The sequence below is a fragment of the Lactuca serriola genome, chromosome 8 (assembly GCF_051521515.1).
Source record: "Lactuca serriola cultivar US96UC23 chromosome 8, Lser_US96UC23_V15, whole genome shotgun sequence".
In the NCBI taxonomy this organism is placed as follows: domain Eukaryota; kingdom Viridiplantae; phylum Streptophyta; class Magnoliopsida; order Asterales; family Asteraceae; genus Lactuca; species Lactuca serriola.
Window position 1 is genome coordinate 28,702,105 of NC_136415.1, and position 14,360 is coordinate 28,716,464.

The following is a 14,360-nucleotide window of genomic DNA, read 5'->3' on the forward strand; positions in this document are numbered from 1 at the left end:
AATGTTTATAATATTTTTAAATAGATGGCAGCACATGTCGCGAGGGAACATGGAGGAGATGACGGGGAAAGACCTCCACATGGGGGCACACACAAGATAGTAGCGGGTTGCGAATCTTATAAGTTACATGAAATTCTTAAGTATTGGATATATTTTTAAAGTTCTAAATTTCTAAATTTCCAATTATATGCGTCAATGTAGCAAACCCGAAGAGAGTTTGTGGCAAAGGAAGAAATTTGAATATGTATACAACGTATAAGGTCAATGATGACAATCCTTTACCTATGCGAATTGATAGTGACGGGGAGACCTATGGATTCCTAGGGAAAATTGGCAAAATATTAAAGAGGTTGATCTCAAATTTGGTCACATAAAATGTACCACTCCATTATAGGTATTGGCAGTGTGTCCCTTTCGAATACAATGAATCTATGTAGTCTGAGTCAGAACTAAGTACACTAATACTTTTTATATGCAAAAAATTTATACTTTTTAAATATTTCTTTTATTAATTATTTTTTTTAATTACATACATATAAAGAACACATTGCGAAATGTCATTTCGAAGAAGTCGGTGGATATGAAGTTGTGGAAACTGCAAGAAAATATTCACCGAAAGAAATTGACGCCATAACTTGGAATGATTGGATTGATCAGCTTTTTTGGAGGAGGGTTTTATGAACCAGTCGGTAAAAGATAAAAAATATAGGGCCAAACTTCCACATACAAGTGCTCATGGTTGTAGATCATATGTTGAAAGACGTCATATGGAGGTAATAAAGTTTAATTGTATTATATGAAAATTTTATTAATACTTATATAAATATATTAGTTGTTTTTAGCTTATTATAGGTTGAACAAGGACTATGCCCGCAACATATTGAGGGTTGGAGGCAGATGAGCTTCAAGGAAGGTCAAGGTTGGTGTACACCGCAAGCAAGAGAAGATTAGGTAAGTAATAAATGAAGTTAATACGTTGTTAAACATATTGTTGTTGTTGTTGTTGTTGTTATTATTATTATTATTAGTATTATGTTTTTTTAAGGTTTATTATTATTATTGTTCTAGTGTTTAAATATAGTCATTTGTTTTAATTAATGTATGTTTATTTTTTTCTTTATTTTAGGAAATGATTCAAGTGGAGTATTCGAAGATGCACAAAGAGGTCAGGGAGGGCGGACATGTAACTGAGTTTCATTGTCTTAGTCGTGCCCTCGGTGAGAGACACGGATATACTCACAGAGTTGGAAGAAAACCAAGACTCAACAATCATTTAATTCCAAATCAACCTCCTTGCAAAACTTCCAAATCTCAATATCAAAATATGGATAATACCCGATTTGTTGCATTAACCCAACAAATGCAACAATATATGCAATAAATGCATCAAATGTATAATAACTCATTGGTGGCCATAATTCATAACTTACAACCACCACCAATGCCACAATTTCAATATAATCCCAATATGTTTCCACAAAATACCTCCGAACCAACAAACGAGACCGAGGAGACGGATGACGATTGATGTTTTATGTTATTTTGAACAAAGTTTGTTAAAGACTTGTTTTTTTTTGGAATGTAGTAGACTTTAAGTCTTGAATTTGAACTATGATGGTTTGTTATGCTTATTTAGTGTTTGACATTATGTTGTACATTTTCTGGATTTGTTTTAAAAAACATGTTTTGTGTATATAATAGAATCTATGAAAAATATTTTTAAAAAAGGTTATACCGAAGACATGTCGTCGGCATAAGTCCTAACTGTAAAAAGCGGTTGTGACCTATATCGACCAAGAAGTCATCGCTAAAATTCAAAAGGAAAAACTATTACCCACTTTTTCCGACGACATGTCGTCGCAATAGGTTAATGTGTTCTGACGACATGTAGTCGTTATAAATTACCTCTATACCGACGACAAGTCGTATGTATAGGTAAATAATAAAACTCTTTTTTTCTTCGAAAAACACATCCGACGATCATTTGCTGACGACTCGTCGTCTGTATAGGGCCCTATCCCGACGACTTTTTCAACTTCCACCGACGAGACTGTACCTACGACTTTCTATCGATGACTTGTCCTCTGTATAGGCTTTCCCGACGACATGTCGTTGACATATGAGTGGATTTTTGTAGTGAAATTAGCTTATAAGCTAATTGCTAACTTATTTTATTTTATTTTTGATAAAGTATATATATATATATATATATATATATATATATATATATATATATATATATATATATATAGGGCTAGGTTATAATGTAGATGAATAACTATTGTGCGGACGTGTGGACAGTGATATTCTATGAGAATTACTAAAAAATAAGTAATGGGATGTCAAGTCCACCAAGCAAATTACACACTTTGTTTGCAAATAAAACGTAATATAATGGTAAAAAGGGGTATCGATCCTCGGGGAAATGGTTATATTCAATCACCAATGCAATTCAATAGAACTAGTGAAATCAAACTAACTAACTACAATTAAACTAAAAGGGGGGGGGGGGGGTGTGAGATGCTCAAAGGTTGAGAATAATTGGTTAACTAAGGCAATTCAACACAATGAACATTTGTGTGTTTATCATTAGGATCTAATACAAAACTTATCTTTCATCCCAAATTGGTTATAGCAATCATGAAGCATGATATGCCAAGATTCCTCATAGGTAGTATGGAGGTTGGGGAAGCCCACAACACACCTTCGTGTGTCAGAATGCACAGATCTGGACCACCAGATGAATAGAATCAACAATCATTATCTGAGGGTCTATGATATTACAATAGGGTAGCATGTATCCTATAATCACACAAATTTAAGCAAAAGGGTATTTAGGTCAATTAACCTATTTTAAAAAAGGAAATTTTCAGATTTTAAGGGATCATTAATTCCCTTATTTTTAAAAATCTAAATTTTTTAAATTAATTCTAATTCAAATTTTAATATTACTTTTAATAATAACTGATTTTATTCTGTCAGAATGACAAAAAAGTCAACAATAAACTAATTAACATATTGCGGTTTTATTCTTGCAGAATATTGTTTCATTTAATATACTTTTTATATTAAACATGCTTAAAGAACTATACAACATATTATCAAGAATAACATTTTCTAAAGAATACGGATTTTATTGTTTAAGAATCACTATTTACATTCATCGGTAAAGAAAAAGACTATAAACAATTATTACAATCATTCTAAAAAAATTATGACTAATAATGGTTTAACGATTACATTTATTCTTAAAGATTAAAACTAAAAATGGTTAAAAAAGAAAAAAAAACATCAAAATCTAACAGAAACACTACTCTATTCCGAAAGAATATTATTGCTAAGAAACAACTTATAAATTCTGACAGAATACATTCTGTTAGAATACAAATATCGTTCTCCATGTTTTCTTTGTTTTCCACATTAATGGCAACATATTCAAAACCTAAATTCACAAGGAAAACATAATCAACTTTCAAAATATTAAAAATTTTAGTGCATTAAATAGAATAAAACAATTAATCCATATTTCATTCCAACATAATTGGAATTCGTGATTCAAAATCAAAATCAAAAGACAATTGGATGAAAAATTCATAGATGAGGGTTCATTTTAATTAATAAAGTTTGCAAAGTAAATGATTTACACATGAGGGTATACCTCATGTGTTCGGTTTCTAAGAGAATAAAAACTATAAAAAATATCCATATTCCATTCCAACAGAATTGGAATTCTTGATTCCATTCTGATAGAATTTGAATTCAAGATTCAGTTACCGTATGCATTCTATTGGAAAAATATCAAAGTGAAAAATGCATAAATCAGTGGAACAATGGAGATGATATGCAGAATGGATAAACATTCAATAAAAATTCAATCACTAACCATAAATACAATTTGAAGCCATGATATGTTGAGTGATCAATATGGTAATATTTCTCTTTGGCATTTCATCAAACACTTTTAGGGCAACTGTTAATTTGGTCCTAACAAAACCATCCAATTGCACTAAAATCGAAGCACACTGATCAAATCTCAGATAATAGAATATTGTAATCAATAAAGAAAATAAGATACCTAATTGAGTTTTAAATTAACTTTTATTCTATTTCAACATGTGTTTCCTTTTGATTGACAGTCAATGAATCACCAAAGAAGCAACATCCAGTTTCCTTATTTCTTCATATGTGTATCATGTTCCAGTCAAGAACACGATGTTGTTCTTGACAAATCAATCAAGAAAATGGGACATCACACCTTCATTGCTTCTCCTTCATTTTCCCTGTCAAAACACCAAAGCTCAAACACCCAATCAAAACACCCATGGATTTCCTTCAAAACTCAAACCCATATCCCCTTCATTATATCGATTTTCCAGGAAAACCAAACACCCCAATGATTTCTATTAAACGTTAAATAAAAAAAAGAATTTTTTTACCTGATTGATGATCGACGACCAGTAAACCAGCCAAACACCCCTTGATCGACGAATGATAACACCTCCTGCAGCCAGTCAAAGACCGGAGACCTTTTCCCTTACTTCTCGTAGATCCTCACTGCCAAACCACCCTCATCGGAGATGCTGTTTGTCACCACCCATGTTATTGGCTGCAAATCCTTCCTCCCTCGTTCTTTCTGTAAATCAACAACAACCAAACACCCATAGAATCATCGACCACTACCAAGTTCTCTCATCCCCCACTCGTTTTCCTGTCGGGTTTAAGGCTTCAAGGGTGGCTCCCTGCCACACACCACTGTCTTCTCCATCGTAAATCTTCGATTAAAACTTCCATTCTCCTACAAGAAATCCTCGAGAAATTATTTTGAGACGAGATGATTTTGTGATCGACGGCCGACTGATAAAGGGATATTAGTTTGGTAGGGTTTAACTAATTAAGGAGATATTAATTGAAATATTTTTTTTACCATAATTAGATAAACCAAGTTTACCATTATACCCTTTTTAATTTATTTAATGATTTATTATTTCCTGAATTCTCATTGGTGTGTTTAGGAACAAAATACTTGCTAAAGACATTTGAACCTAACTCTCTCTCTCTCTCTCTCTCTCTATATATATATATATATATATATATATATATATATATATATATATATCATACATACTTATAAAGCTAGCATTTTTTCTTGAATCTCATGCATTTGAAACCCCCTTTTTTAACTTCATTTGACCACATTCATTTGAAACTTCCATGACTTTTCAATTTCTTTACAATAATATTATAAATAAGTTAAATAATGTTCTATAAACAAGAAATGGTGTTTTATTACAATGTCTTCATCCCACATCGATGGTGAGAGTAAAGAAGAGAATGTTTCCTCTTATATAAATAGGAAAGGTTGTGAAATGTTTCAAAGGGACCAAACCATGAGAATTTCCTCATGCCTACCTTTGTAGGATTTTGAAGGTATTATTTGGTGAGATTGTCTATATTGGCAAGTGTCCAGTTAACTTTTAAAATTCCAAAAATGGTTTAGAACCGAATTTTTTCAGGTTTAAACCATGTTTCAGTTAGAAAAAAAATTATGTAGTTGGGTATATTAAGTTGAACCAAAGCTGGATCAATTTGGACCGATAAATGAATCATTTTCCTTTCACAACAATCATTTGAAACTCCCATGATTTTTCAAATTATTTATGATAATATTATAAATAAGTTACATAATTTTATATAAATATAAAAAAACATCTACCTAAACCTAAAATTATAACTGTTTGAAAAATCACTTTGATTCAAAAGCACGAAATATATATAAATCGGGTTTCACTAGAAAAAAAATATGTAGTTTGGTATATTTAGTTGAATCGGTCCAAGTTTGATCTATTTTGACCATAAAAGAAGCATTTTCCTTTCACTACATACATTTGAAACTCCCATGAATTTTCAAATTGTTTCCAATGATATTTTAAAAAAGTTACATAATGTTATATAAATATAAAAAAACATCTACCTAAAAATAAAATTATAATTCTTTGAAAATTCGATTTGATCAAAAGCACGAAATATATACGCAAATTATATTTTATAAATGAATTCTTTTTATAATGAACTTTTGAATTTTGAAAATACATATAAACAAGCTTTCTATATTAAGTACCTAACTGAATTTATAATTTTAGAATTGAACAAAAAGTTATTCAATAAGAACTTACTTTTTTGGATAGCAACTTACGAGATTATAGAAAAATGGAAATATTGAACAATAAAGAAAGGGTAAACAAGAGAAAGGGTGTTTTACTAAATAAGTTGAATAATGATTTATTAACAAGAAAGCGTGTTTTATTACAATGTCCTCATCCCACATCGATGGTGAGAGTAAACAAGAGAACGTTTCCTCTTCTGTAAATAGGAAAAGTTGTGAAATGTTTCAAAGGGACCAAACCATGAGAACTTCCTTATGCCTACCTTTTTAGGATGTTGGGGGTATTCTTTGTTGAGATTGTCTTTATTGGCAACTATCCATTTAAGTTTTAGAATCCTAAAAATGGTTTTGAACAATTTTTTTTAGGTTCAAACAGAGTTTCAGTTGAAAAACCGTTATGTAATTTGGTATATTGAGTTGAATCGGTCTGAGTGTGATCAATTTGGACCGATAAAGGAAGCATTTTCCTTTCAGCACATACATTTGAAACTTCCATGATTTTTCAAATTGTTTTTAATAATATTATAAATAAGTTACCTAAACATAAAATTATAATTGTATGAAAAATAAATTTGATTCAAAAACACAAAATATATACAAACCGGGTTTCAATAGAAAAAACGTTATGTAGTTTGATATATTAAGCTGAATCGGTCCGAGTTTGATCAATTTCGACCGATAAATGAAACATTTTCCTTTCAACACATACATTTGAAACTCTCATGATTATTCAATTTGTTTATAATAATATTATTAGTTACATAATGTTATATAAATATAAAAAAATCTACCTAAACATAAAACTATATAATTGTTTGAAAAATCACTTTGATTCAAAAGCACGAAATATATACTCGATTATATTTTATAAATGAATTCATTTTATAATGAAATTTTGAATCAAGAAAATACATATAAACAAACTTTCTATATTAAGTACCTAACTGAATTTATGATTTTAGGATTTAGCAAAAAGTTATTCAATAAAAACTTGATTTTTTATAGCAACTTACGAGATTACTGAAAAATTGAACTATTGAACAATAAATTTTCTGGATAACGTTTTATTTTTATTATTTAATATTTTATTTAACAAATGAAATTATTGGCAAATAAAGAAATGAGTTTAATTAAAATGTCTTCATCCCACTTTGATCGTGAGAGTAAACAAGAGAATGTATTCTCCTCTATAAATATGAAAGATTGTGAAATATTTTAAAGGGACTAAGCAATGAGATCTTCCTTGCATCTAACTTTGTAGGACGTTGAGTGCATTCTTTGGTGAGATTGTCTTTATCGACAAGTGACCAATTAAATTTCAGAATTTCGAAAATGATTTTTGGACCGTATCTTTTAGATTTGGATCGAGTTTAATAAGGATCCGAGTGTCTTCTGGCTGAGTTAGGCAAACTCGCTTCCATTGGAGGCCGAGTTTAAGTAACATATCGTGTATTTGGTTTTGTTAGCCAAGTTTTACAACCCTGTATATAATACAATTTAAAGTTTTAACCTTATAAAAGACGTCACTATCATATGTTCTACATAATTATGGTAATATTTATGATACAATTTTTTTTTTTTTTACTATTTAAGATAAAAGTTGTCTCTATTATCATATGTTGTACACAATGATAAAATTTAAGATAGATAAAAAGATGTCTCTATTATCGTATTTTTTACATAATGATAATATTTAATATAAACGTGTTAATTTAATATGAAATTAGTATTTAATAGATAACAATAACGATTTATTTATTTTTAAAAATTAATTTTTTTCTATTTTAATCATATAACCTTGTATATGCAAAATAACTTCAAGTTCTAACTTTATCTCTTATAATATAGTTCAACATAATAACAATACTAAAAATCATTTTTTATACTCCCTCCGTCCCATAATTATTATCCACTTTTGACTTTTGAAGTCTTAATTCATCAAATGTGACCTTAAATATTTTTATTTGTGTTATATATTACTTTATGAAATTTATAACAATGTAAATACATTTAAAATACAATCCATTCATATATTTTGCATCAAATATTATGTATAAAAAACAGAAATATTTAAGGTCAAAGTTGAATAATAATGACTTCAAAAGTCAAAATGGACAATAAATATAGGACGGAGGTAGTCTTTTTTATGAAATTATTATTTAATTGTTAATAACAATGATTTAGTTTTTTTTAATATAAAATATTTTTTTATATCCCACGTAACGCGCGGGCATTCGCTTAGTGTATATATATATATATATATATATATATATATATATATATATATATATATATATATATATATATATATATATATATATATATAGATATATATAGGTTCAAGTATTCTAACTAATTATTGTATGAATGTATGAATGATTGTGAGCCAATCAAATTTAAAAAAATAATTAAATAATTAAATATATTAACAATGATAGATTAGTAATATTACGTATACAAATTAATTAATATCCAAAATAAAAAACTGATATCCTTTATTTAAGGGATGAATTCCTTAAATCTGGCTTTCATCTCAATAAATCTAAACTACCCTCCGATCATTTTAGGAGGCGTCGGATCAACCTCCACCAAGCCACCATTGTCGTCCACTCCCCATCGGATTCAATTCCTTTTTTTCTGCAACAGATCCATCTAGTATGGAGCCGATTATATGATTAGATATCAAGATGTTGATATTCATCTCATTCTTGTTTATATATATATAATAGAGGTCAAAACACTTCAACCAAAATTAATTTAAAATCTAATATTTCAAATGATTTTTAATAATATAAAATTTTCAACATGTATTACTTATTTGGTTGATTAATAAAAATATTAATGTTTTGAAAGTCCTAACTCTTAAACTTATATTATTTAATTTGTTAGTTAACTAAAATATTTTTCCTACGTAAAGATAACATTTTTATGCTTAGTTACTCATATTTGTTTATGTAATTAGAAAAAAAAGGTGTATATAGAATGACTACTTCAATTTCACATAGGAATCGATACCACTAGAGATATATTTTGTCTTTAACTGGTGGTAGGAGATCCACATACCATTTTTAATTATTTATATTAATGTTTAGTAATATCTATTTTATATTCCTATTCACCTTAATTTTTTAGGTACAAATTTTAGGAAGAGGATTTTCGGCGCACCAACATAAAGTCAAACGTATGCCTTGCAAAATATGTAATTAAAATTAAATATCATATTTACTAATCGACTTATTTTAAAACTCTTGATGACATTTATGTATAATGATATATTTTGTATGACTTCATTCTTAATTTCAGTGTTTAATATTTGAAAGTTCATATATGAAACCTTGGATGTTTTGGTGTAATATAAATAATGTAATACAAAGTTTATTAGTTCAATATTGTTTATTAATAGCTCATTCAAAACAACTTATTTCTTATTTTATCCAAAAAATATTATTTGACAAAAGAAAAGTAGATTATATTAATGTTATACAAAAACTTATAATATATATTGGATATTATAAAAGTAAAAGTAAAGTTTATAAGGTATGAACTATATTAAATAGTATCAAAATATAAGTTGATGAATTTTTATGTTATTTGATAATTCGATTAATGCCCAAAACATGGCTAAAAACGTAAATTTCAACACATTTTTATTTTTTTCTATAATTATTTTAACCACTTAAATGCATTCTTGTGCAACGCGCGAGGTTACGCCTAGTATATATATATATATATATATATATATATATATATATATATATATATATATATATATATATATATATATATATATATAGGGCGAGGTTCAATAGAGAACCATAATTAACCAAGGAACCAATCGTGAGCGTCGAAAATCATAACGATCAACGACCAAACAAATAGATGTACATTTTTACATTAGACGCACACACCAAATTACACCAAAAAATCCATCATTTACAAAAAACCCACCACTTTTTTTTGTTAATTTTTTTTTAGACCATGTTTTTTGTTGAAAAAAAAAACCGAATGTACCGTTGTTTACGATTTTTCGTCATCTTTCCATAGAAACCCATGATGATATATATAAAACGAACTTTTTTTTTTTTCGAAAAAACCCACTTCATTTTCTTTGATGAAAAAAGTTAAAGTCTATTTTTTTATATTAAAAAATTAATAAATATATCAAAATTCATATTTTTTGTACTTTTTAAACATAGATTTATATTCATGTTAACAAAAAAAAAAAAACGATATTTCAGTTCAGATTCATATTGTAAACCTATTCAGATTCACATTGTGAACCCCCTCAGGTTCACAGTGCGCATAATAATAAGTCAGATTCACAGTGTGAATCTGAATTGATCAGAGCTTTTTCGCATTGTGAATGTTAAAATTTAAAATATTTACAGTTTAGATTCACAGTGTGAATCTACACTGATTGAGTTTTTTTTTTTTTTTTTTTTTTTTTTTTTTTTTTGTGAACCTTCTCAGATTCACAGTGTGCATAATAGTAATTCAGATTCACAATTTGAATCTGAACTGTTTGAGATTTTTCATATTGTAAATGTTAAAAATTGAAAGATTTACAGTTTAGATTCATAGAGTGAATCTACACTGTTCGAGTTTTTTTTTTATTTTTTTTATTTTTTTTATTTTTTTTAAATATCAATGTTGTTGTTTATTAATAGAATACAAAAAATTAATACTTTTGGTATAATTAGTTTTTTTTTTGATAAAAATAAACTTAAATATTGAAAAAACTAAGAAAATTAAGTGGGTTTTTTTCGGAAAAAAAGTTCGTTTTTTATATATGAGCATAGATCTCTATGGAAAAATGATGAAAAATCGTGAACAAAGGTATATTCGTTTTTTTTTTCGATAAAAAAGTTGGCCTAAAAAAAATTTTAAATGAAAAAAAGGAAATGAGTTTTGTTATAAGACATCTACAACCCACCCCAAACTCCATTTCTCCCCCCATTTCTTCCCCCATTCTTCTCCAACCCTACTCCATTTTCACTTCCATTTTTATTTTATATATTTCTAGTTTATTTTATCTACTAATTATAATTTAAATGCAATATTTAATATTTATAATAACATGTTATATACTAATTTAAATTAATTAATCATAAATATAGAGTTTAATTAGTAGAGGGGTGTATTTGACAATATATATAAGTTATAAAAATGGAATATTTTCTAGCAATATACTTTTTGGGGTAAAAAATGAGGTAAAAAATGGAATACGGTTGCAGATGAAACACTATTTACTCCATTTTTTACTCCATTTATGGAGGGAAAATGGAGATGGGTTGGAGATGGTCTAATCCGGTACATGTGCGTCCATTATAAAAGCTTACAACTCTTTATTTTGACGTTGATCGATTTAAATTTCGACGTTTTGGATTGGTTTCTTGGTTCCTTGATTAATAATGGTTCTCTATTAAACTTTTCTATATATATATATATATATATATATATATATATATATATATATATATATATATATATATATATATATATATATATATATATATATATATATATATATATATATATATATATATATATATATATATATATATATATGGACTTTAATTGGTTCCTTTTTAATCTTGTTTCTCTTATTTTTTTCCTTCCCAAATCAATGTCGAACTCATTACTACTCCCAAAGAATTACAAGGTATACATGTTTTTTTTGCCAAATGTTTTACGTGACACCAAAAAGTCCTGGGCCACTGCTTAATTTCCGGCACGCAATGTAAATTTTTTTATTTTTTTTTTTGGTTTTTTCTATTAGGAGCACCCGCTTGAAGGACGAGAAACACCCCTACTAAAACAGTTTGCATCCGCCACTAATTTCTTTGACAAATATAATAATTAATCTGGAATAGAAGTGTAAATAGCTAGTAAATCCAAACTAGAGTGATGATAGTAAGTACACCTATATGGATGCTATACAACAAAAAAAATACTTGTGAGGAAGTTTCCAAGCTCCTTCGTGAATGTTGTTCCGCTCTTTTTCTGGTCATGATAGCGAAAGACAAATTTTAAAATTATGTGCAATATATCCATATGAATTATGTTAAAAAAATTCCTTATCTTTTGTGATATTGTCCAGAATATATATATATATATATATATATATATATATATATATATATATATATATATATATATATATATATATATATATATATATAGAGAGAGAGAGAGAGAGAGAGAGAGAGAGAGAGAGAGAGAGAGAAAGAGAGAGAGCGTTAGGTTCAAATGTTTCTAACAAATATTGTGTGCCTAAATGCACCAATCAGAATTTAGGAAAAAAGAAATCATTAATTAAATAATAAAGGGTAATTTAGTCATTATGTATGTACAATTAATTATATTCCAAAATTATAATCTCAAAAATAATGGGTCAATTTCCCTTTAATAGCAATTTAATCAAGATAATTAGTTTATAAACCCTTAAAAATCATCGTTCGTTTCATCATCGTCACCATAAAATGCCGACTTCCACCCAAGCAAAAAATCCTTCATCCTAGGGTATTGTGTTCTTCCCTTTTCGATCCTGGTAAACACCCTCTTCACCGACGACCCTCCACCTGCAGCCACCAATCCCTTCGTTTTTCCGGTGTTGGTCCCTTGCACCGACGATGATGGTGTCGCAACATATGAGGTGAAATCGAATATGTAAACTCGATCTCTACAATCGACGGTAAATTTCCTCCTGCTAATTTCTGATTTTACAATCGACCATCTTCCATCTCCTTCTTCGATTAAAACAGTTCATTTTTGAAATCAGAATCGACGGTAAAACAGTTTCCATGGGGCTTCATTCTTGCTCTATGGGCTTTTTATCCATCGTCACTGAAGACCCTCACTTCCGATGCACCGTTTCCACAGAGAAAGATCGAGTGGGAGAGAGGTAAAAAGTCAACGCCGCCACCACCCTGCTATGCACATCCAATTACCTTTACCACACTGGTCGATCATTGAAGCCTCGATAGCCTCTATTTCCCATTTGTTTATCCCATCTTTATGTTGTTTATGCAAATCTCAATTTACATGTTGTTTTAGTGGCTTACAAGTTGTCCAAGTGTTTGATAAAAAACATGCCTTCCAAGTGTTTGATAAAATGTCAAAAAGAGAAATTTTTTGTGTAAAAGAGGCAAGTTTGATATGTTTTTTCATATCGATTATTCTGTTAGAATATTCAACAAAGAATGTTAAGAATATTATGCAACAAGTATATTATTTTGTTAGAATATTCAACAAAGAATATTTATATATCTTTATGTTGTTTGTGGAAATCTCAATTTTCATGTTGTTTCAGTAGCTTACAAGCTGTCCAAGAGGAAAGTTGATGAGAAATTGCATTTACTGCATAGCTTCCTTTTAGGAAAACAAACAAAGGTATAAATCAACAAATTAAGCAATCTTTTTATCTTTTTTATATATGAAATCTAAGCTTTTGTGGCTTCTGAATATTATGCAACAAGTATATTATTCTGTTAGAATATTCAACAAATAATGTTAAGAATATTATGCAACAAGTATATTATTCTGTTAGAATATTCAACAAAGAATGTTATTTTTTTAGTCACATTTTGTGTTAACATGATCTTTTCATGTATTTATATTTCAAATGTCTTGTTCGTTGGATATATTCTTGATATTACAAATTCTTTAAGAATATTCAAAACCATTATGCAAGAATAATTTATTCTGTAAAGAATATTATTGATGTATTTTGATATAATTGTAGTTAATTATTTATATGTTTAATGTGCAGTTGTTACAAGTGTATCACTACAAAATATTTGGCAATGACTTTGTGATAGAAATGACTTGAAGACCTGATGGAAAAGGCTTGAAGAATGAATTAAAGAATGATCACACTCATTGTTTAAGAATGCTGTTATTTTTTAAGAATTACTTGTTATTCTTTCAGAATGATGTTATTATCAACAAAATGTTTATTCTTGATAATATGTTGTATAATTCTTTAAGTATGTTTAATATAAAAAGTATATTGAATGAAATAATATTCTGCAAGAATAAACCGCAAATATATTTACTAGTTTACTGTTGACTTTTTGTCATTTTGACAGAATAAAATCGGTTATTATTAAAAATAATATTAAAATTTAATTAGAATTAATTTAAAAAATTCAGATTTTTAAAAAATAAGGGAATTAATGATCCCTTAAAATCCGAA